We start from the raw sequence: 21,016 nt of genomic DNA, 5'->3' as shown, positions 1-21,016 counted from the left end.
CTGCGTAAAACTCACGAGCCCTTTGTTGCATTCAGCACAGTTTTCTGCACTTTGTATCACACTCACCCTTTGTATTTACTAACACAGGCGTTGGTTGCCCTGGGTGAGGTGTGTGGTGTATCAGGTACATGGCTCCCCATCAGGAAGAGACGGATGTCATGCCTTCCCTCTGCTCCGTGTCCCCAGCTGATGGTTCCCACATCCTCTCAGAATAACTAGGAATTAGCTCCCTCCAAGGGAATATATAAAGTCAATGAAAGTATCCAGCAATATCTCTGACGCACTGATCCAGCAACTCTCTGATGACGTCACAGTGCATGTGCAGAATTTGAAAGATGCAATTACCTGACGTAGGGTCCTGACCCAAAACGTCAACCATCTCTGTGCCTCCACAGATGTTGCCTGGCCCGCTGAGTTCCTCCAGCACTATGCCTTGTACATCTGCAGTTCTTGTGTCTCCAAATACCTCGTCTCGCTTTAATTCATCTCAAGCCACTGCCCAGTTCCATGGAAGGTGGACACCCAAAGGCCAACTGGGGAATTGGAGAAACATTGGACAGGTTCAGGGAAAGGATATGGGCCAAACGCAGGCAGACGGGGGCGAGCTCAGATAGACATCTTGGTTAGCATGGACAGGTTGGGCCGAAGGGCCTGTTTTATTATTGTATAACCCAATACAATATGGGTGAAGCAGTGAAGTCTTTAGGCCAGGTGAGATACTTGGTGAATCACTCGGTGAGTAGTTTAGATTAGTTTACCTTAGACTAACAGTGTGGGGACAAGGCCCTTCGGCCCACTGAGTCCGCACCTGTCCCACTGAGTTACTCCAGCACTTTGCGTCTATCTTCGGTGTAAACCAGCATCTGCAGTTCCTTCCTGCACATTTTGTCCGCTACCTTTGGTTGGGTTAATGGAGGTGTTTCAATGGATCTAACACACTTGTCTCATCACCTCACCCAGAGATTGAGAGTCAATGGAAAGGGAGATAGAGAGGGGCACAGTTTTGTGGGAACAGTGAAGGAGTCAAAAAACTACTGGAGGAATAAGATTACTGTGTGCGGGTGGGACTGATGAGAAGAGACATCAACTGGCAAGTCCTTTGCTCAACTACAGAACAACGACACATGGTGAGATGGTTACCGCTGAGTTACTGATTTGTAGCGAGCTCGGAATCGGAACAGAACCAAGTTCGCTCAGCCTTGACGGGCGAGTGGGAGGAATGGACCTGAGAATGAAACAAGGTTCTGCTTCAATCCTGGAGAGAAAAACAATTCAAATGACATGACAGAGTTCCCGTTTAAGCGTCCCCCAACACATCCGATGCTCGGAAATGGGATATCGGAGAAAGCGGGCAAGTGTGTGGTTCTACAATGTCTTGTTAACGAGACACGTTGGAAGAGTTCGTAGAAACTAGAGAATTACAACAAAGCCTCACCAGGGAACACCGAGTGTGTGGTGACCAAGAGTCAAGAGTCTTTAATTGTCCTTTGTTGAGTTTATAGATACATCATGAACATGTGTCAGAGCCGACCAGCGATCCCCGCACACTAACACTATCCTACACACACTAGGGACAATTTACATTTATACCAAGCCAATTAAGCTACGAACCTGTATGTTTTTGGAGTGTGGGAGGAAACCGGAGGTCTCGGAGAAAACCCACGCAGGTCACGGGGAGAACGTGCAAACTCCGTACAGGCAGCACCCGTAGTCGGGATCGAACCCGGGTCTCCGGTGCTGTGAGGCAGCAGCTCTACCTGCTGCGCCACCCGCCTGACAACAGAAGAACGAAATTCGAACAGTGGCGCAGGGAGTAGAGCCTGCCGTGTCACGGCTCTAGAGACCCAGGTTCGATTCTGACCACGAGTGCTGTCTGTGTGGAGTTTGCACGTTCTCCCTCTGACCACGTGGTGCTTCGGTTTCCTCCCACATCCCAAAGACGTGCAGGTTTGTAGGTTAGTTGGTCCTAGTGTGAAGAAGAAGAAGGGTTTCGGCCCGAAACGTTGCCTATTTCCTTCGCTCCATAGATGCTGCCGCACCCGCTGAGTTTCTCCAGCAATTTTGTCTACCTTCACCAAGTCTATACTCTGTTAACAAGTTCAACAGATCTAATGGTTTTTAACTGCATTTACAAAATTCACCCTCCCACTAACACATACACTCAGACACACACTCACTCACCCACTCACATACACCCCCACAGACACACACACCCCCACACCCACATACACCCCCACACACACCCACATACACATACACCCCCACACACACCCACATACACCGACACCCACGCACCAACACATACACCCACACATACCCATTCACATCCCCCTACACACACATTAACACACACACACATTGCCACACGCACACACCCATTGACACACCCACCTACCAGCGGCCCAGAGCCCACACTCACACACATACACCCACACCCACATACACACACGCACCCACACATACCCATTCACATCCCCCCACACACACACATTGACACACATTGACACACCCAACCACCAGCGGCCCAGAGCCCACACTCACCTCACCAGAGTTCCCGGCTCAGCACCAGGACCACAACCTCCAGCATGCAGACAGACAGACAGACAGACAACACGTGGTGTGTGGCTGCTGGGTCCTAGTGCCCCCCACCCCCCCTACAGGTTAGATCCATCAGTAGTGAAGGGCCTTCCCCTCCCCCCTCTTTTAATCAGGTTACCCCGACCACACACCCTCCAGTTAAAATTCCCCACTTTATTATGGATCACAATGTCTACGAATTACGATCTATAAAACTATGTGAATGCCAGTCTTCACAAAATATATGCAAACATTTTCTGAGATTTCAGGAAATTCCTGACCCCGCTCCCTGGGCTCCCAGCCCCCCTTTTGGACTCCGGGTACGATGTACCCCCTGCACCCCCTGTCATAGGCCGTGTGTATATGTACACGCATGTATGTGAACAAAATACTGTGTGTGGTATGTCCCTGTGTTAGGTTCTTAAACATGGGTCATACCCATATTTAGAATATCATCAAGGACAGCTCCCATCCTGCGTTTGGACGGTTCGACCTGCTGCCCTCTGGAAAGCGCTATAGGTGCATCAAAACTAGGACAAATACTCAGGAACAGTTGTTTTCCGAAAGTCATAACTACTCTTAACTCACACATGCACTGACTTCACAGCCCAACACCCGGACTTCCATCTATTCTATCCACGTACTGAAATTTGGAACTGTAATGTGTATTGTAACTGTAATTTTAAATATTTTTAAAATAATTTTTAATATTTTAATATAACTTTTAAACATCTGCCTAAGAATCCCACCTATTCATCCTTCACCATTTAGCCTTTTATAGATATGTATATAGCGCCGCAGAATTGTGCACCTATCCCCCCCCCTTGTTTTGTTTTTGGTTTGTTGTTTTTTGTACTAAATTATACGTATGCACTGAGTACGAGCTGCTTTTAATCTCATTGTACATGTATAGTGACAATAAATGGCATATCTATCTATATCCATGAGCTCAACAAATTGACGTTATTTACAACCCCTTCATCACCCCAGGAAAACCCCTAAACCACGGCCCCCAGGTTAAGAACCACTGCTCTAGTTATTCATTCCTCTCTGTTCATCGTTCCTCTCTCTCTCTCCCTTGTCTTCACTCTCATCCCTCTGTGTTCTAGTGATAGAGTCATAGAGTGATACAGCGCGGAAACAGGCCCTTCGGCCCAACTTGCCCTCGCCGGCCAACCTGCCCCATCTACACTAGTCCCACCTGCCCGCATCTGCTCCATATCCCTCCAAACCTGTCCTATCCATGCACCTGTCTGTTTCTTAAACGTTGCGATAGTCCCAGCCTCAACTACCTCCTCTAGCAGCTTGTTCCATACACCCACCCTATGTGGGAAAATGTTACCCCTCAGATTCCTATTAAATCTTTCCCTCACCTCTATTACATGTTTATCTATGGAAACATGGGACTAGGTTAGATGGTCATCTTGGTCAGCATGGACGTTGGGCCAAAGGACCTGGTTCCATGCTGCATAACTATGACGTCAAGATAAAGCTGGGTCTACATCATGTATCAATGTTATAGGACTTTAGTTAGACTGTATTTGGAGTACCACTGGTCTATAGTTCCCAGGCTTTTCCTTGAAGCCCTTCTCAAATAGAGGCACAACATTAGCCACCCTCCAGCCTCCTGCACCTCTCCCATATCCAATGATAGCTCATGTATCCCAGCCAGAGCTCCAGCAATTACCTCTCTAGCCCCTCCCAGTGTTCGTGGATATCTCAGGTCTGGTCCAGGAGATGTATCCATCTTCATATTCCACAGATCCAGACAGAAATGTCCGAGAGTGGGCTCACCTGGGGAGATCCCGAAAGAACTGAGTGAGGTGCAGGACATTTGTCAGTGGTCTATGATCCCTAGAGGAGCAAAGGGCTCAAGAAGAAGAAGAGAAGATATGCCATAGGTTGTTCAGCATCTCCTTGAACATAATACTGTTGGTCCTCAGGGCATCTCCAATATCTGCCCCAGGTTCCCTAAGCTTTCTCTACGGTAAAGCCAAAGGAGAAATATTCATTGAGGGCCTTGGCCATCTCCCATGGAGATGGCTCCACACAGAGATGACCGCTTTGGTTTCTGATAGACCCTACTCTCTCTCAAGTTATACTCTCCCTTGATGTACTTTTAAAGTCTCTTTAGAATTCCCTGATGATATTCTGGCAGATGTATCTTCTGCCTCCTCCTGTCACCATGTTCTTGTTTACATTGTCAATGTTCACACAACATGCTTGAATGCTCTGCAGTTCACACTTGTCATGTACTCTGTCATTGTCTGACTGACAACATTGTCAGAATGAAATATATCTCTTGCAGAAAGATAAAGTACCATAAACTGTAGCAGTGCAGGAAGGAACTGCAGATGCTGGTTTACACTGAAGATAGACACAAAATGCTGGAGTAACTCAGAGTTGTCATTCTCTACGATAGAGAATGGACGTGCCTGCACTCTGAGCAGCACCAGATTAAACCACGGCCTCTGCAAGTCTCGGCCTAACCAAGGTCATAGAAACATAGAAACATAGAAATTAGGTGCAGGAGTAGGCCATTCGGCCCTTCGAGCCTGCACCGCCATTCAATATGATCATGGCTGATCATCCAACTCAGTATCCCGTACCTGCCTTCTCTCCATACCCTCTGATCCCCTTAGCCACAAGGACCACATCTAACTCCCTCTTAAATATAGCCAATGAACTGTGTGGCCTCAACTACGTTCTGTGGCAGAGAGTTCCAGAGATTCACCACTCTCTGTGTGAAAAAAGTTCTTCTCATCTCGGTTTTAAAGGATTTCCCCCTTATCCTTAAGCTGTGACCCCTTGTCCTGGACTTCCCCAACATCGGGAACAATCTTCCTGCATCTAGCCTGTCCAACCCCTTAAGAATTTTGTAAGTTTCTATAAGATCCCCCCTCAATCTCCTAAATTCTAGAGAGTATAAACCAAGTCTATCCAGTCTTTCTTCATAAGACAGTCCTGACATCCCAGGAATCAGTCTGGTGAACCTTCTCTGCACTCCCTCTAGGGCAATAATGTCCTTCCTCAGATTTGGAGACCAAAACTGTACGCAATACGCCAGGTGTGGTCTCACCAAGACAAGGTCAGCTCACGTACGGCCGTGTCGAGCTCTCCGCCTGAAACGAGCAACAAATTGAGGGGTGAGAGGTGATGGAACAACACATAGAGCCTATAGGGACCAGTCTGTGTTATTAAGCGGGTTTGTTTAGCTAGAGCCAGTCTCACAGAGTGCCTGTGTTTCTCCATCTCACTCTCACACTCACCCCCTGCTCACCTCTAATGAGGTGGCTGTAAGCAGCCCCACGCACTGTCAGCGAAACCTCCAATTTAGCGAATATTACAGAGCATTCGCCGTTCCACTGGCTAGCACTTACCAATCCATCCGGAAAACATTCCTCAACTACGGCTCAACTACGTGCCAACCAGGATCACAGGGTTATAGGGTCAGGCAGTGCAGAAAGAGACCCTTCGGCCCACCATGCCCATACTAACCTCCCCCCCTATATTAATTGTGTTTACTGGCACTTGACTGCTTTCCCTGCCCTGGCATTTATTACTGAACTCACACTGTGCGTGTGGGGTGAGGGAGGGGCACGCTGTGGGAGGGGCGGGGGTGAGGGGGTGCTGCACTGTGGGGGGGGGGGTGAGGGAACAATACGTGCTGTGGTTTGTATACGGATTCCAGGCATAAGTTGCAGAATCAATGGGCCCCACCGTGCCACAGCGGGTAGAGCTGCTGCCTCACAGCGCCAGAGACCCGGGTTCCATCCTGACTACGGGTGCTTACTGTACAGAGTTTGCACGTTCTCCCCGTGACCTGCGTGGGTTTTCTCCGGGTGCTCCGGTTTCCTCCCACACTCCAAAGACGTGCAGGTTTGGAAATTAATTGGCTTTGATGTCATTATAAGTTCTCCCTAGTGTGTGTAGGATAGTGTTAGTGTGCGGGGATCGCTGGTTGGTGCGGAGTCGGTGGGCTGAAGGGCCTGTTTCCACGATGTATCTATTTGATCCAAACTAAACTAAAAAAAAAAATCAACTGAAGGGATCAAATTTTATGAACAGCTCTCAAACTTATAAAAACTGAATATATAATACTTTGTTGCTGAAAATGTAAATGCATTTTTAATGGCACTCTAAGCCATAATTACTTTTCAGCAGGCTTTCCAGCCCTAGAAAACTAATTTTGTGTGGATTATACTTCTGTCAAATTTCAATATCGGTTTACAGAACTTTATCTTTCGATAGATTCATGTTTCATCTTCGGTTTTAATTCCAACTCTGTTAGTTCCATCCTTGTGTTTTACATATTACTGTCCCAACCACAGCCTTGGGTCCATTTCCTGAATCCTTTTGCCTGTAGCACCTCAGACTTTATAAGCTGGAAAGGGTGCACATAAGGTTTACGAGGATGTTATAGACAATAGACAATAGGTGCAGGATTAGGCCATTCGGCCCTTCGAGCCAGCACCGCCATTCACTGTGATCATGGCTGATCATCCACATTCAGTACTCCGTTCCTGCCTTCTCACTATATCACCTGACTCTGCTATCTTTAAGAGCTCTATCTAACTTTCTCTTGAAAGCATCCAGAAAATTGGCCTCCACTGCCTTCTGAGGCAGAGAATTCCACAGATTCACAACTCTCTGGGTGAAAAGGTATTTCTTCATCGCCGTTCTAAATGACATACCCTTTATTCTTAAACTGTGGCTCCTGGCAGGCAGGTGGGACCAGTGTAGATGGGGCATCTTGGTCAGCATGGGCAAGTTAGGGCTGAAGGGCCTGTTTCCATGCTGTATCATGGCTTGGATAGAGTGGATGTGGAGCAGATGCTTCCACTAGTGTGAGAGTCTAGGACCAGAGGTCAAAGCCTCAGAATAAAAGCATGTTCTTTTAGGGAGGAGATGAGGAGAAATTTCTTTAGTCAGAGGGTGGTGAATCTGTGGAATGATTTGCCACAGAAGGCTGTGGAGGCCAAGTCAATGGATATTTTTAAGGCAGAGATAGATACATTCTTGATTAGTACGGGTGTCAGGGGTTATGGGGAGAAGGCAGGAGAATGGGGTTAGGAGGGAGAGATAGATCAGCCATGATTGGATGGCAGAGTAGACTTGATGGGCCGAATGGCCTAATACTACTCCTATGACACGACATTATGAAGACCAGGGCAGTTAGCCATTGGATGCCAGGCATGGATGGGGGTGGGGGGGGCGTAACACAGGAGGGATGTGACCCTTGACCCCTCCCCTGGTCCCCAGCCCACTCTGCATGGATGGGCTTGAAATACTAGTATTGAATACTGGTTCAAGACTTTCTTTCTTCCAACAAAATTCTTAAGGGGTTGGACAGGCTAGATGCAGGAAGATTGCTCCCGATGTTGGGGAAGTCCAGGACAAGGGGTCACAGCTTAAGGATAAGGGGGAAATCCTTTAAAACCGAGATGAGAAGAACTTTTTTCACACAGAGAGTGGTGAATCTCTTGAACTCCGTGCCACAGAGGGTAGTCGAGGCCAGTTCATTGGCTATATTTAAGAGGGAGTTAGATGTGGCCCTTGTGGCTAAGGGGATCAGAGGGTATGGAGAGAAGGCAGGTACGGGATACTGAGTTGGATGATCAGCCATGATCATATTGAATGGCGGTGCAGGCTCGAAGGGCCGAATGGCCTACTCCTGCACCTAATTTCTATGTTTCTATGTTTCTAACAAAGGCTGGCGGCTTAAATGTTTAATGGTTGTCAAGCATCTTAACGGTTATCACACTAACTAGTCGATGAATTTAAATTATTTAACCATTGGCCTGAACAGATAGCCTGCTCCTGCTCCCCATGTTACTTTGGCAGGGTGGTTTCTAGTGTTAGATTGCTCTCTGAGACCGAGACACATTTGTTGCCTCCTTAACCCAGACCCATGGATCTCACTCCCCCTCCTGTCTCCATAGTGACCTGGTCCCAAGTCAGATATAATTGGCAACTCATAGAGAGCAGAGGATGTAAGGTTGAGGCTGGAGGAGAGGAGAGGGTATGCCGGCAATATTAACAGTGCAAATCCAAAGCCCGTGGTGTAACCAAAGACACAGTCGGCAGAAGATCACAGTCGCTGAGGTTAGTGTTGGCCAATGTTAAAGAGCCTGATGGTTGTTGGGAAGAAGCTGTTCTTGAATCTGGAGGTCATGGTTTTCAGGCTCCTGTACCTTCTTCCCGATGGTGGCAGCGAGATGAGAGCGTGGCCAGGGTGGTGTGGGTCTCTGATGATGCTGGCTGCCTTCTTGAGGCAGCGACTCCTGTAGATCCCTTCGATGGTGTGAAGGTCAGTACCTGTGACAGACCGGGCTGTGTCCACCACTTTTTTAAACCTTCTATGTTCAATGATTTATTACCTCTATTCAATGTTGTATGTTATATGTTGTATGTTATATGTTGAGTGTTTTATGTTCTGTAGTCAATGTTATATGTTGCTTGTTCTACATTCACGGTTCTATATTCTATCTCACTGTTCCGGACAGTGTAGGTACACTGTTCCCCGTAGACATGTTCATGGTGTACTGGCAGTGTCCATGGCTGGAAGAGATGACTCCGCTCAGTCCATCTTAACCAACCTGATCTCCCGGTGGCTCAGCACTTCAACTCCCCTCCCATTCCCAATCTGACCTTTCTGTCCTGGGCCTCCTCCATGGCTAGAGTGGGGCCCAGCACAAATTGGAGGAGCAGCACCTCATATTTTGCTTGGGTAGTTTACACCCCAGCGGTATGAACATTGACTTCTCTAACTTCAGATAGCCCTTGCTTTCCCCCTCTCTCCATCCCCTCTCCCTTCCCAGTTCTCCCACTCGTCCCACTGTCTCCGTCCACATTCTATCTCTGTCCCGCCCCCTCCCTTGACATCAGTCTGAAGAAGGGTCTCGACCCGAAACGTCGCCCATTCCTTCTCTCCAGAGACGCTGCCTGTCCCGCTGAGTTACTCCAGCATTTTGTGTCTACCTTCGATTTAAACCAGCGTCTGCAGTTCCTTCCCACACACCTTGTCCCACTCACCTGCAAAAGGTGGCTGGAGGTTGAGAGAGGGAAGACTTCATGTACCTTTCAGGAGCTCGATGCCGTGGCAGATGCAGGCAACAACCTAAGAAATGAGCAACTCCTTGGCCAGCTTCCCTTTCCATAAACTGCAGATGAATGGTCCCAGTTGGCCTGCCTTGTTACATGGTGTATTTAATTACAACATTAGGTGATCAATCTAGACAGAATTAACAGAAAACACAAGAAAATCTACATCCTATCCACAAGTGGTTTAAAGCAAATAAACCTTATTGTATTGTATTGTATTGTAAGTCAGAAATATGTCCGTGATTTGAGACACATGTTTACATTGACTATCGACACCAGGAGCCGGGGACACAACTGGGAAATACTCTGGGCACAAGCTTCATCCACTCACTGTTTCATCACAAATCCTTCCTCAGGGCAATTTCTAAGCGTCAGGCAGTTCTTGGTCTATTTTAGTTTCTAACACAGGATAATACATTATTTATCCATCTAGTGGGAGGTGATATGGTTATCATGAGGGGGGGTGGGGGAGGGGGTGGGGGGGTGCTGTCCGGACCCACAGACTCTCTCTTGGTCAAGGGTTTGTCCGAGAGTGGTTGGAGAGGGAGGGGCAGCTATTGGCCCCAGTGGTGATGAAGGCACCCACTGTGTGACATGTTGGGCAGTGTGGGCAAGTTGGGCCCGATCCGTGCTCTGATATTATGACTCTAAAGGGGACATTAGAGATCGTGGCACAGGACAGAGGTGGACACATGTGGTCTCCACACCTGGACAGGTGAATGAAGTTGGTGAGTTGTTTTGCAGCCGGTAGAGGGAGGGAGAAGGTAAATCGGAGGTGTCAGTGTTACAGTCGAACAAAGAGGACGATGGAGCCATGAGGGAGGAGCTAACGGAACACCAGCCCTGAGTAGATGCAGCCCTCAACACTACATCAACCCACACCCAGGCACCAGGCACCCTCATCCTCCCTCACACACTCACTCACACACTCACTCACTCACACACTCACTCACTCTCACACTCTCACACACTCACACTCACTCACACACTCACTCTCACACTCACTCTCACTCTCACTCACACACTCACACATACACTCACTCTCACTCACACACACACTCACTCACACACACACTCACTCTCACACTCACTCACTCTCACACACTCACTCAATCTCACCACACCCACACACCACACACACTCACCACACATTCCACTCCACTCACCCACCCACACTCACTCACTCACTCCCACACACTCATCACTCTCACACTCACTCACACACTCACTAACACTTCACCACACTCACTCACCTCACTCACTTCACACACTCACTCTAACTCACACACTTACTCACACACTACTCACACACCCTTACTCTCACACCTCACCACTCACTCACACACTCACTACATCGCACTCACCACACACTCACTCTCACATCACTCACACCTCACCACTCTAACCCTCCACCTCACTCTCACACACACAACTCATTCACTCTCACACTCAACTTCACACACTCACACTCACTATTCACTCTCACACTCACTCACCCCTGACTGAGGATGATAGAGTCGCAGTGATACGTCCAGCCCAACTTGCCCACTCTGGCCAACATGCCCCATCTATACTAGTCCCACCCGGCCACGTTTGACCCATATCCCTGTCCTGCACATGTACAGTACCTGTCCAAAAGTTGTGTAAACAATGGGATAGTCCCAGCCTCAACTACCTCATCTGGCAGCTCGTTCCATACACCCACCACCCTTTATGTAAAAATGTTACCCCTCAGATTCCTACTAAATCTTTCCCCTCTCACATTAAGCACATGTCGCCTGGTTCTCGATTGCCCTACACTGGGCAAGAGACTGTGTGCCCACTCACACTGTCAATGACATGGCTGCAGCCCAGCACACAATCTGCACTAGAAATAAATTCCACTCTAATCATCCGCCCACCAGCCAGTAAAACTCACATTGCACCCCATGGAGTCACAGCAGAAAGCAATCAGCTAACTCCACACACTGCCCCAATCAGTAACAGTCCTTGACTGTGAATAACCACCAACCCTACGTTAAATGTCCACTCAGCACCTGGGTCCTGGATGGAACATGGACTGGGATCCACCAGATGTAGAAAGCAAGGAACTGCAGGTGCTGGTTTATTTATTTTTTTAAAAACACAAATTGCTGGAGTAACTCAGATGTGAGATGCATCTAAGATAGACACAAAACACTGGACTAACTCAGCGGGTCAGGCAGCATCTGTGGAGAACATGGATAGGTGACGTTTCACAGAGTGCTGGAGTAACTCAGCGGGTGCAGCAGCATCTATGGAGCTAAGGAAATAGGCAACGTTTCGGGCCGAAACCCTTCCGGGTTTCAGCCCGAAACGTTGCCTATTTCCAGAAGGGTTTCGGCCCGAAACGTTGCCTATTTCCTTAGCTCCACAGATTCTGATGCACCATAACTCAGCGGGTCAGGCAGCATCTGTGGAAAACATGGATAGGTGACATTTCACAGACTGCTGGAGTAACTCAGCGGGTCAGGCAGCATCTGTGGAGAACATGGATAGGTGACGTTTCACAGAGTGCTGGAGTAACTCAGCGGGTGCAGCAGCATCTGTGGAGAACATGGATAGGTGACGTTTCACAGAGTGCTGGAGTAACTCAGCGGGTCAGGCAGCATCTGTGGAGAACATGGATAGGTGACGTTTCACAGAGTGCTGGAGTAACTCAGCGGGTCAGGCAGCATCTGTGGAGAACATGGATAGGTGACGTTTCACAGAGTGCTGGAGTAACTCAGCGGGTGCAGCAGCATCTATGGAGCTAAGGAAATAGGCAACGTTTCGGGCCGAAACCCTTCCGGGTTTCAGCCCGAAACGTTGCCTATTTCCAGAAGGGTTTCGGCCCGAAACGTTGCCTATTTCCTTAGCTCCACAGATGCTGATGCACCATAACTCAGCGGGTCAGGCAGCATCTGTGGAGAACATGGATAGGTGACGTTTCACAGAGTGCTGGAGTAACTCAGCGGGTCAGGCAGCATCTGTGGAGAACATGGATAGGTGACGTTTCACAGAGTGCTGGAGTAACTCAGCGGGTCAGGCAGCATCTCTGGTGAGAAGGAATGGGTCGTCGAGTTTCGGGTCGAGACCCTTCTTCAGACTGACATCAGAGGAGAAAGAGATACATAGATAAGGAAGGGTGAGGTGTGAAAACAGGGCAAGGAGAATGGAGATCAAGGAATTTGTAGAATCAATGATTGTTAGCAAGATGACAACATAACAAATTGTAGTCGGAGACAGTCAGACTGGGTGGGAGAGCGGGGGAGGGGATGGAGAGAGAGGGAAAGCAAGGGCTACTTGAAGTTAGAGAAGTCAATGTTCATACCGCGGAGGTGTAAGCTGCCCAAGCAAATCATTATTGATTATTGTATATTTATCTGTGAGTTATTGGATCAACGGGACTGTGGGGGTGCAGCAGGTAAGGATTGCGTTGCTCCATTGCCGATGTACATGACAATTAGGCACCCTTGACTCTTGAGCGTGTGTGAGCTGGTGCTGCTGTGAGAAGCTGATTTATTCACCACCACTCCACAGCAATGCGATAGATGCAGGTGCACTGCCGCATGTCCACAGGGACATGATAAGAAGTTATATAAATGCTAATCCTTTCTAATCTCTGCTGATCTGGTTGGATGGTGGAGCAGCGTTGATGTTGAGAGCAGGTGAGTAGCTGCCGTTCACTCTGTCCGTGACCACAGCCTCTCAATGCAAGGACATACCTTTAGAATATAGATGGAGAGAAATGTATTTAGTCAGAGGGTGGTGAATCTGTGGAATTATTTGCCACAGACGGCTGTGGAGGCCGCAAGTCATTGGGTATTTTTAAGGTGGAGATTGACAGATTCTTGATTAGTGCGGGTGTCAAGGGTTATGGGGCGAGGGCAGGAGAATGGGGTTAGGTGGGCAAGATAGATCAGCCATGAGTGAATGTTGGAATAGACTTGATGGGCCGAATGGCCTAATTCCTCACCTGTGACTTACAAACTTATGAACTATTAAATCTTTCCCTTCTCACCTTAAACCTATGCCAGCTCGTACTTTAGTTTTGTTTTAGAGATACAGCTCGTAAAAAGGCCCTTCGGCCCACCGAGTCCGTGCCGACCAGCGATCCCCGCACATTAACACTATCCTACACACACTAGGCGACAATTTACATTTACACCAAGCCAATTAAGCTACAAACCTGCACGTCTTTGGAGTGTGGGAGGAAACCGAAGATCTCAGAGAAAACCCACGCAGGTCACGGGGGTAACGTGCAAACTCCGGACAGACAGCGCCCGTAGTCGGGATCGAACCTGGGTCTCTGGCACTGTGAGGCAGCAACTCTAACACTGCACCACATGAACCATTCCCCTCTCACCGTAAACCTGTCCCAACCAGTATTTGGGTCCCCAGGAATACATAGGCGTAATGGACTTAAATTGCTGATGGATGCAAATGTTTCTCGTTGGTATTAAGATGGGATAAATAAATAACTGTTTCAGGACTGGACGAGGGTTGGTCAAGATTATAAATAATGATCTCCTTTTCTTTTTTATTTTATTTTCTTTTCTCTATTTTCTCTCTCAACTTTCTTCATTTACTCGTTTTCTTTTTTCACACAACTATATATTTCACATCTTTCTATCCTTTACTATCTAACTTCTTTTTCTTATTCTAATCTTTTTTCAATGTAACAAAAAAAAAAAAAGAAGTTGTACATAAAATGTATTATGAAAATATATATTAGGCACTTTGGTGCCATATGGCTGTACTTACTTCTAATAAAATAAAATATAAAAAAAGATGGGATAAATAGTGTGTGGGGGTCGAACGATTAAAATGCTTGCACTCTGATGATGATTCAAAGCTGTCCCCAGAAGACCATCTTCACTCCACCACAATGGTTCTCTTCTTACAAACCATCTGGTCGCTTTCCTTTTCCATCAGAGTGTCCCTGCCAAGTCTTGGTATGATTGTTCTGATTTGGGCCCTCGTTGACCCATTGTTAATGAGGGTTGCTGAGAATTATGCAGTGGAATGGTGTACAACTAATTCCCACAACATTGCTCTGCTTCTACACACACAGTTTTGGCTTCAATCTCACCTCCACCTTCTCTGTCCTTGCTCTTCTCAGCCTTGGACCAGGGCCCTTGCTTTCCCAATTGAACAAAAACTAATTTGCAATAAAGGAAAATTGTTATTGTAGCATTTGGCAGCAAGCTCTCAGTATCACTATGGGTCTAGATTAAACCCAATTTTGATGTTAATAGTCACAGAGTGATACAGTGTGGAAACAGGCCCTTCGGCCCAACTTGCCCACACCGGCCAACATGTCCCAGCTACACTAGTCATAGAGTGATACAGTGTGGAAACAGGCCCTTCGGCCCAACTTGCCCATACCGGCCAACATGTCCCAGCTACACTAGTCCCACCTGCCTGCGCTTGGCCCATATCCCTCCAAACCTGTCCTATACATGTACCTGTCTAACTGTTTCTTAAACATTGGGATAGTCCCAGCCTCAACTACCTCCTCTGGCAGCTGTTCCATACACCCACCACCCTTTGTGTGGAAAAGTTACCCCTCAGATTCCTATTAAATCTTTTCCCCTTCACCTTAAACCTATGTCCTCTGGTCCTCGATTCCCCTACTCTGTGGGAGAAAACCGGAGCAGCCGGAGAAAACCCACGCAGGTCACGGAGAGAACGTACAAACTCCGTATAGACAGCACCCGTAGTCAGGATCGAACCGGAGTCTCTGGCGCTGTGAGGCAGCAACTCTACCATTGTGCCACCGTGCCTGTACACCTCCATTGTTATCTCAGTGGTACGGGGTGACAATGGAGGAACATTGAAACATAGACAATAGGTGCAGGAGGAGGCCATTCGGCCCTTCGAGCCAGCACCGCCATTCAATATGATCATGGCTGATCATCCAAAATCAGTTCCCCGTTCCTGCCTACTCCCCATATCCCTTGATTCTGTTAGCAGTTAGAGGTAAATCTAAAGCCCCTGTCCCACTTAGGAAACCTGAACGGAAACCTCTGCAGACTTTGCGCCCCACCCAAGGTTTCTGTGCGGTTCCCGGAGGTTGCAGGTGGTTGCCGGAGGTTGCAGGTAGTGGAAGCAGGTAGAGGGACTGACAAAAACCTCCGGGAACCGCACGGAAACCTTGGGTGGGGCGCAAAGTCTCCAGAGGTTTCCGTTCAGGTTTCCTAGGTGGGACAGGGGCATTACTCTCTCTTGTAGGAGATGCCAGTCAGTTCTCGCTGCCCACTGTACTAGCTGTGCCTGGACGCTGCCAGATGACCCTACCCTCCCTCCCTCACTGACCCATGCCAGCCAGTAACAGCCCACTCCTTGTGTTAAAGCTGTTGCCGCTGCGATCACAGGAAGAGAGCAGATGGTGTTGGTTTTGGAGAAGTGTCAAGTCTTGCCCATTGGATCTGGGCAGAATGTATAATTGGATTAGTTAATGGCTTTGCTGAATAAACTGCGGGTTATAATGAGGCTGCAAATAGAGTTGCTTCAGAATTCAAGTGTGGAGTCGGGGATACTGAGGCTAATCCTGCCCTCATGCTGACGGCATTAATGGGCATTATGAGATAGAAGTCTCTTATTCTAAAACAAATTGACATCTCCTTTGAGCTGATGGTTCTGGGGATTGAAGGACTCTGATTATAATTGTTTTGTCAACCTTGTATGGGCACAAACATTTAATAACGGCTGCAACTGCCCCACAATACAGAGAGTGGAGGCCGTGCATTCAGATCCCTGGCAGGGGTTGGCCAGCTGTTGACTTTCTTCATCATCAGCGGCATGGTGGTGCGGCGGGTAGAGCTGCTGCCTCACAGCGCCAGAGACCCGGGTTCAATCCTGACTACCGGTGCTGTCTAGTTGAGCTTAGTTTAGTTTAGAAATACAGCGCGGAAACAGGCCCTTCGGCCCACCGAGTCCGCACCGACCAGCGATCCCCGCACACTAACACAATCCTACAGAAGGATGAGAGGGCATCTCATTGAAACATATAAGATTATTAAGGGTTTTGACACGCGAGAGGCAGGAAACATGTTCCCGATATTGGGGGAGTCCCGAACCAGGGGCCACACACAGTTTAAGAATAATGGGTAAGCCATTTAGAACGGAGACGAGGAAACACTTTTTCACCCAGAGAGTGGTGAGTCTGTGGAATTCTCTGCCTCAGAGGGTGGTGGAGGCCGGTTCTCTGGATACTTTCAAGAGAGAGCTAGATAGGGCTCTTAAAGATAGCGGAGTCAGGGGATATGGAGTCAGGGGAGAAGGCAGGAACGGGGTACTGATTGTGGATGATCAGCCATGATCCCATTGAATGGCGGTGCTGGCTCGAAGGGCCGAATGGCCTACTCCTGCACCTATTGTCTATTGTCTATTGTCTTTGGGATGTGGGAGGAAACCGGAGCACCTGGAGGAAACCCACGCAGTCACATGGAAACTCCATAAAAAAACAGCGCCCGTAGACGGGATTGAACCCGGGTCTGTGGCGCTGTGAGGCAGCAGCTCTACCCGCTGCGCCACCGTGCCGACTCAGAATGTCTCAGAATGAGTGGAATTTTCAATCTCTTGCCTGAGGACAGGTTTAATCAAAGCTCGATTCCGCTGGATCATAACACAACACAGACTTCGTCAGCAGCATGCCTCTATTCCATTAGTATTCTGTCAAATGGCTCAATATTAATACGGTGCTTATTTTTAATTCAGAGTGATTTTCTTTTTGAGGAATTGTTTCTTTTGTCTGTGATTTTGGTTGAATGTTTTGTTGAAACCAAGAATGATGGATGTCTTATTGTGTTTGTCCTCGGTTTAACCCGGCACTTGCAGTTCCTTCCTACACAATAGTCGGTCATGTTGTCCCTCACCGGAGTTGTTGGGTCCCTTGCCAGAGTCTATCAGCGTGAAACCAATGAAAAGCTCGCAGCCAGGGACAGCCGTGGCCACTGGTGGATGGTAGACTCGGCAAGTGTGTGAAACCGTGTGGTTCCGTGTGTCTCCGTGTTGTTCCGTGTGTCTCCATGTTGTTCCGTGTGTCTCCGTGTGGTTCCGTGTTTGTCCGTGTGTCTCCGTGTGTCTCCGTGTTGTTCCGTGTGTCTCCGTGTTGTTCCGTGTGTCTCCGTGTTGTTCCGTGTGGTTCCATGTGTCTCCGTGTGTCCCGTGTTGTCCCGTGTGGTTCTGTGTGTCCCGTGTTGTCCCGTGTGTCTCCGTGTTGTCACCGTGTGGTTCCGTGTGGTTCTGTGTATCTCCGTGTGGTTCCGTGTTTGTCCGTGTTGTCCCGTGTGTCTCCGTGTTTCTTCGTGTTGTCTCCGTGCAGTCCCGTGTGTCTCCGTGTTATCTCCGTGTGGTTCCGTGTTGTCCCGTGTGTCTCCGTGTTGTCCCGTGTGTCTCTGTGTTATCTCCGTGTGGTTCCGTGTTGTCCCGTGTGTCTCCGTGTTGTCCCGTGTGTCTCTGTGTTATCTCCGTGTGGTTCCGTGTTGTCCCGTGTTGTCCCGTGTGTCTCCGTGTGGTACACACACACAAAGCTGGCAGAACTGATTGGGAAACATTATGAAGATCGCTTCATTAACACTCCAGTAAATCTTTGCTGAATAAGAATCACTTTTCTTTTTCAATTATCACTTCAGAAGTTTTGTGAACTGAGACATTTTCTCAAAACAAAAGTTAACAGCTTGTGTCAGCGTGCTCCAGTGAGCGCCTCTGTCATCCCGAACATCAGTCTTGCCACAGAACTGGTACACTGGAGCACAGCGTACACTGTGGGAGGGGCAGAACTCTTCTGTGTTCTGTGCCCCATGCAGAAACAGATCGACACAAAGTGCTGGAGTAACTCAGCGGGACAGGCGGCATCTCTGGAGAGAAGGAATAGGTGACGTTTCGGGTCGAGACCCTTCTCCAGACTGATCAAGATCAATGTGTTTAAGAAGGAACTGCAGATGCTGGAAAATCGAAGGTAGACAAAAATGCTGGAGAAACTCAGCGGGTGCAGCAGCATCTATGGAGCGAAGGAAATAGGCAACGAAACCCTTCTTCAGACCCTTTGAATTGCAAAGGATTAAGGAGAGAAGTCCATAAAGAGTGTGTGTTTATCCACGATTGGTCATGTTATTCCTCAGGAACGTTTCCAAGCGATGCTCTGAGGCATCACTTGAGCGAGTGGGACTGTAACATATCATATTTGATTGAGCTGTCGTTGTATGAAGCATTCATTGTAAATCTGCCAGAAAAGACATTCGCTAGGAGTACACGACACAAAGAAATGACCGGTGTTTGGGATACGCGAGCCTGCGTCCACAATCGAGTGTCGGTCAGGAAATAGATGTGGTGTTTGCAACACACCTAGAGATCTGCTAATGTGTAGGAAGGAACTGCAGACGCTGGTTTAATCCAAAGATAGACACAAAATTCTGGAGTAACTCAGCGGGGCAGGCAGCAACTCTGGAGAGATGGAATGGGTGATGTTTCGGGTCAAGACCAGGTCTGACGTAGGGTCTCGACCCAGAACAGGCCCTTTGGCCCACAATGTCCGTGCCGAACATGATGCCAACTTAGAGGGTGAGGTTAGCCTTTGATGATGTTGGCTGCTTTCCTGAGGCAGCGTGAAGTGTAGATGAAGTCGATGGTGGGGAGTGTGGTCTGTGTGATGGACTGGGCTACATCTACAATGGTGGGGAGTGTGGTCTGTGTGATGGACTGGGCTACATCTACAATGGTGGGGAGTGTGGACTGTGTGATGGGCTGGGCTACATCTACAATGGTGGGGAGTGTGGACTGTGTGATGGACTGGGCTACATCTACAATGGTGGGGAGTGTGGTCTGTGTGATGGACTGGGCTACATCTACAATGGTGGGGAGTGTGGACTGTGTGGGACTGGGCTACATCTACAATGGTGGGGAGTGTGGACTGTTTGATGGACTGGGCTACATCTACAATGGTGGGGAGTGTGGTCTGTGTGACGGACTGGGCTACATCTACAATGGTGGGGAGTGTGGTCTGTGTGATGGACTGGGCTACATCTACAATGGTGGGGAGTGTGGTCTGTGTGATGGTCTGGGCTACATCTACAATGGTGGGGAGTGTGGTCTGTGTGATGGACTGGGCTACATCTACAATGGTGGGGAGTGTGGACTGTGTGGGACTGGGCTACATCTACAATGGTGGGGAGTGGGGTCTGTGTGATGGACTGGGCTACATCTACAATGGTGGGGAGTGGGGTCTGTGTGATGGACTGGGCTACATCTACAATGGTGGGGAGTGTGGATTGTGATGGACTGGGCTACATCTACAATGGTGGGGAGTGTGGATTGTGATGGACTGGGCTACATCTACAATGGTGGGGAGTGTGGATTGTGTGATGGACTGGGCTACATCTACAATGGTGGGGAGTGTGGTCTGTGTGACGGACTGGGCTACATCTACAACTCTCTTCAATCTCTTGTGGTCTTGGGCAGAGCTGTTTCCAAGCCAACCTGTGTTGCAACAATGGGGCAGAGACCAACATAGAACATAGAACAGTACAGTGCAGGAACTTTATCCCTGTGGCCACGTGTGTTTCCACCGAGTGCTTCGATTTCCCCCTCATCCTAAAGTCGGAACCGATTTGTAGTTAACTAGCCCTCAATAAATTGCCCCTAGTGTGTAGGGAGTGTATCCTCCAGCAGGTCTGGCCCCAGGCAGCCTTTACCCTTGGAGCAGCGAGTGGAGCAGAGAATGCAACACACCCTCCACAGTCTGAAGAAGGGTCTCGACCCGAAACGTCACCCATTCCTTCAACCCCAGAGATGCTGCCTGTCCCACTGAGTTACTCCAGCATGTTGTGTCTTTTTGTTAGAGATTCCTCGCGTCTGGGTGATGACTCTGACTATATTTATGAGGATGGTTTCCCCTTTGACGTGTAGCTGATGTAGTCAGCGCCACATCAGGGGGATTCACTGATATTTAAACAAATTCATACGCGATGCAGATTCATTGAAGTTACCAACCTGAGATAAATTGAAGTTACCAACCCAAATAATTGTGTAAGAGACTGCGCCAGTGACGAATATATCAGTCCTGAACTAACTGCAAAGTGGAAGATATTGGGCAGGGTGTCTTCTGCTGAAGTTGGGCGTGAGTCCTGGAATGTTAATGTTAAACATCTGTTGTTGGTGGTCCAAGCCGCTGCATATATGCATCTGGTGCTTCTTTGTGCCTTGATGAGGTGACAAGAGAGAAAATGTTCTGTTCTCACTCTGACAAGCATAATAAAAGCATGCAGAAAGGCAGGAAGCAGATTGCATATTGCACCAGTCCTCGTATGCAAAGTGCCAAGTTATGTTATTT

At 48.5% G+C, this 21,016-nt stretch overlaps 1 long non-coding RNA gene across 1 annotated transcript; it reads right to left on the bottom strand.

Moving 5' to 3' along the window:
* Positions 1-1,656: 1,656 nt before the first annotated feature.
* On the bottom strand, positions 1,657-17,210 carry LOC116967792. Its single transcript, XR_004410322.1, has 3 exons — positions 17,175-17,210; positions 13,956-13,982; positions 1,657-1,688 (listed from the first exon to the last, which is right to left on the bottom strand). It is a non-coding gene; the product is annotated as an uncharacterized LOC116967792 (long non-coding RNA).
* Between the last annotated feature and the right edge of the window lie 3,806 nt (positions 17,211-21,016).

Source organism: Amblyraja radiata, chromosome 41, assembly GCF_010909765.2.
Source record: "Amblyraja radiata isolate CabotCenter1 chromosome 41, sAmbRad1.1.pri, whole genome shotgun sequence".
Taxonomy (NCBI): Eukaryota; Metazoa; Chordata; class Chondrichthyes; order Rajiformes; family Rajidae; genus Amblyraja; species Amblyraja radiata.
The sequence above is the reverse complement of the archived record's forward strand: the minus strand, read 5'-3'. Positions and strand labels throughout refer to the sequence as shown.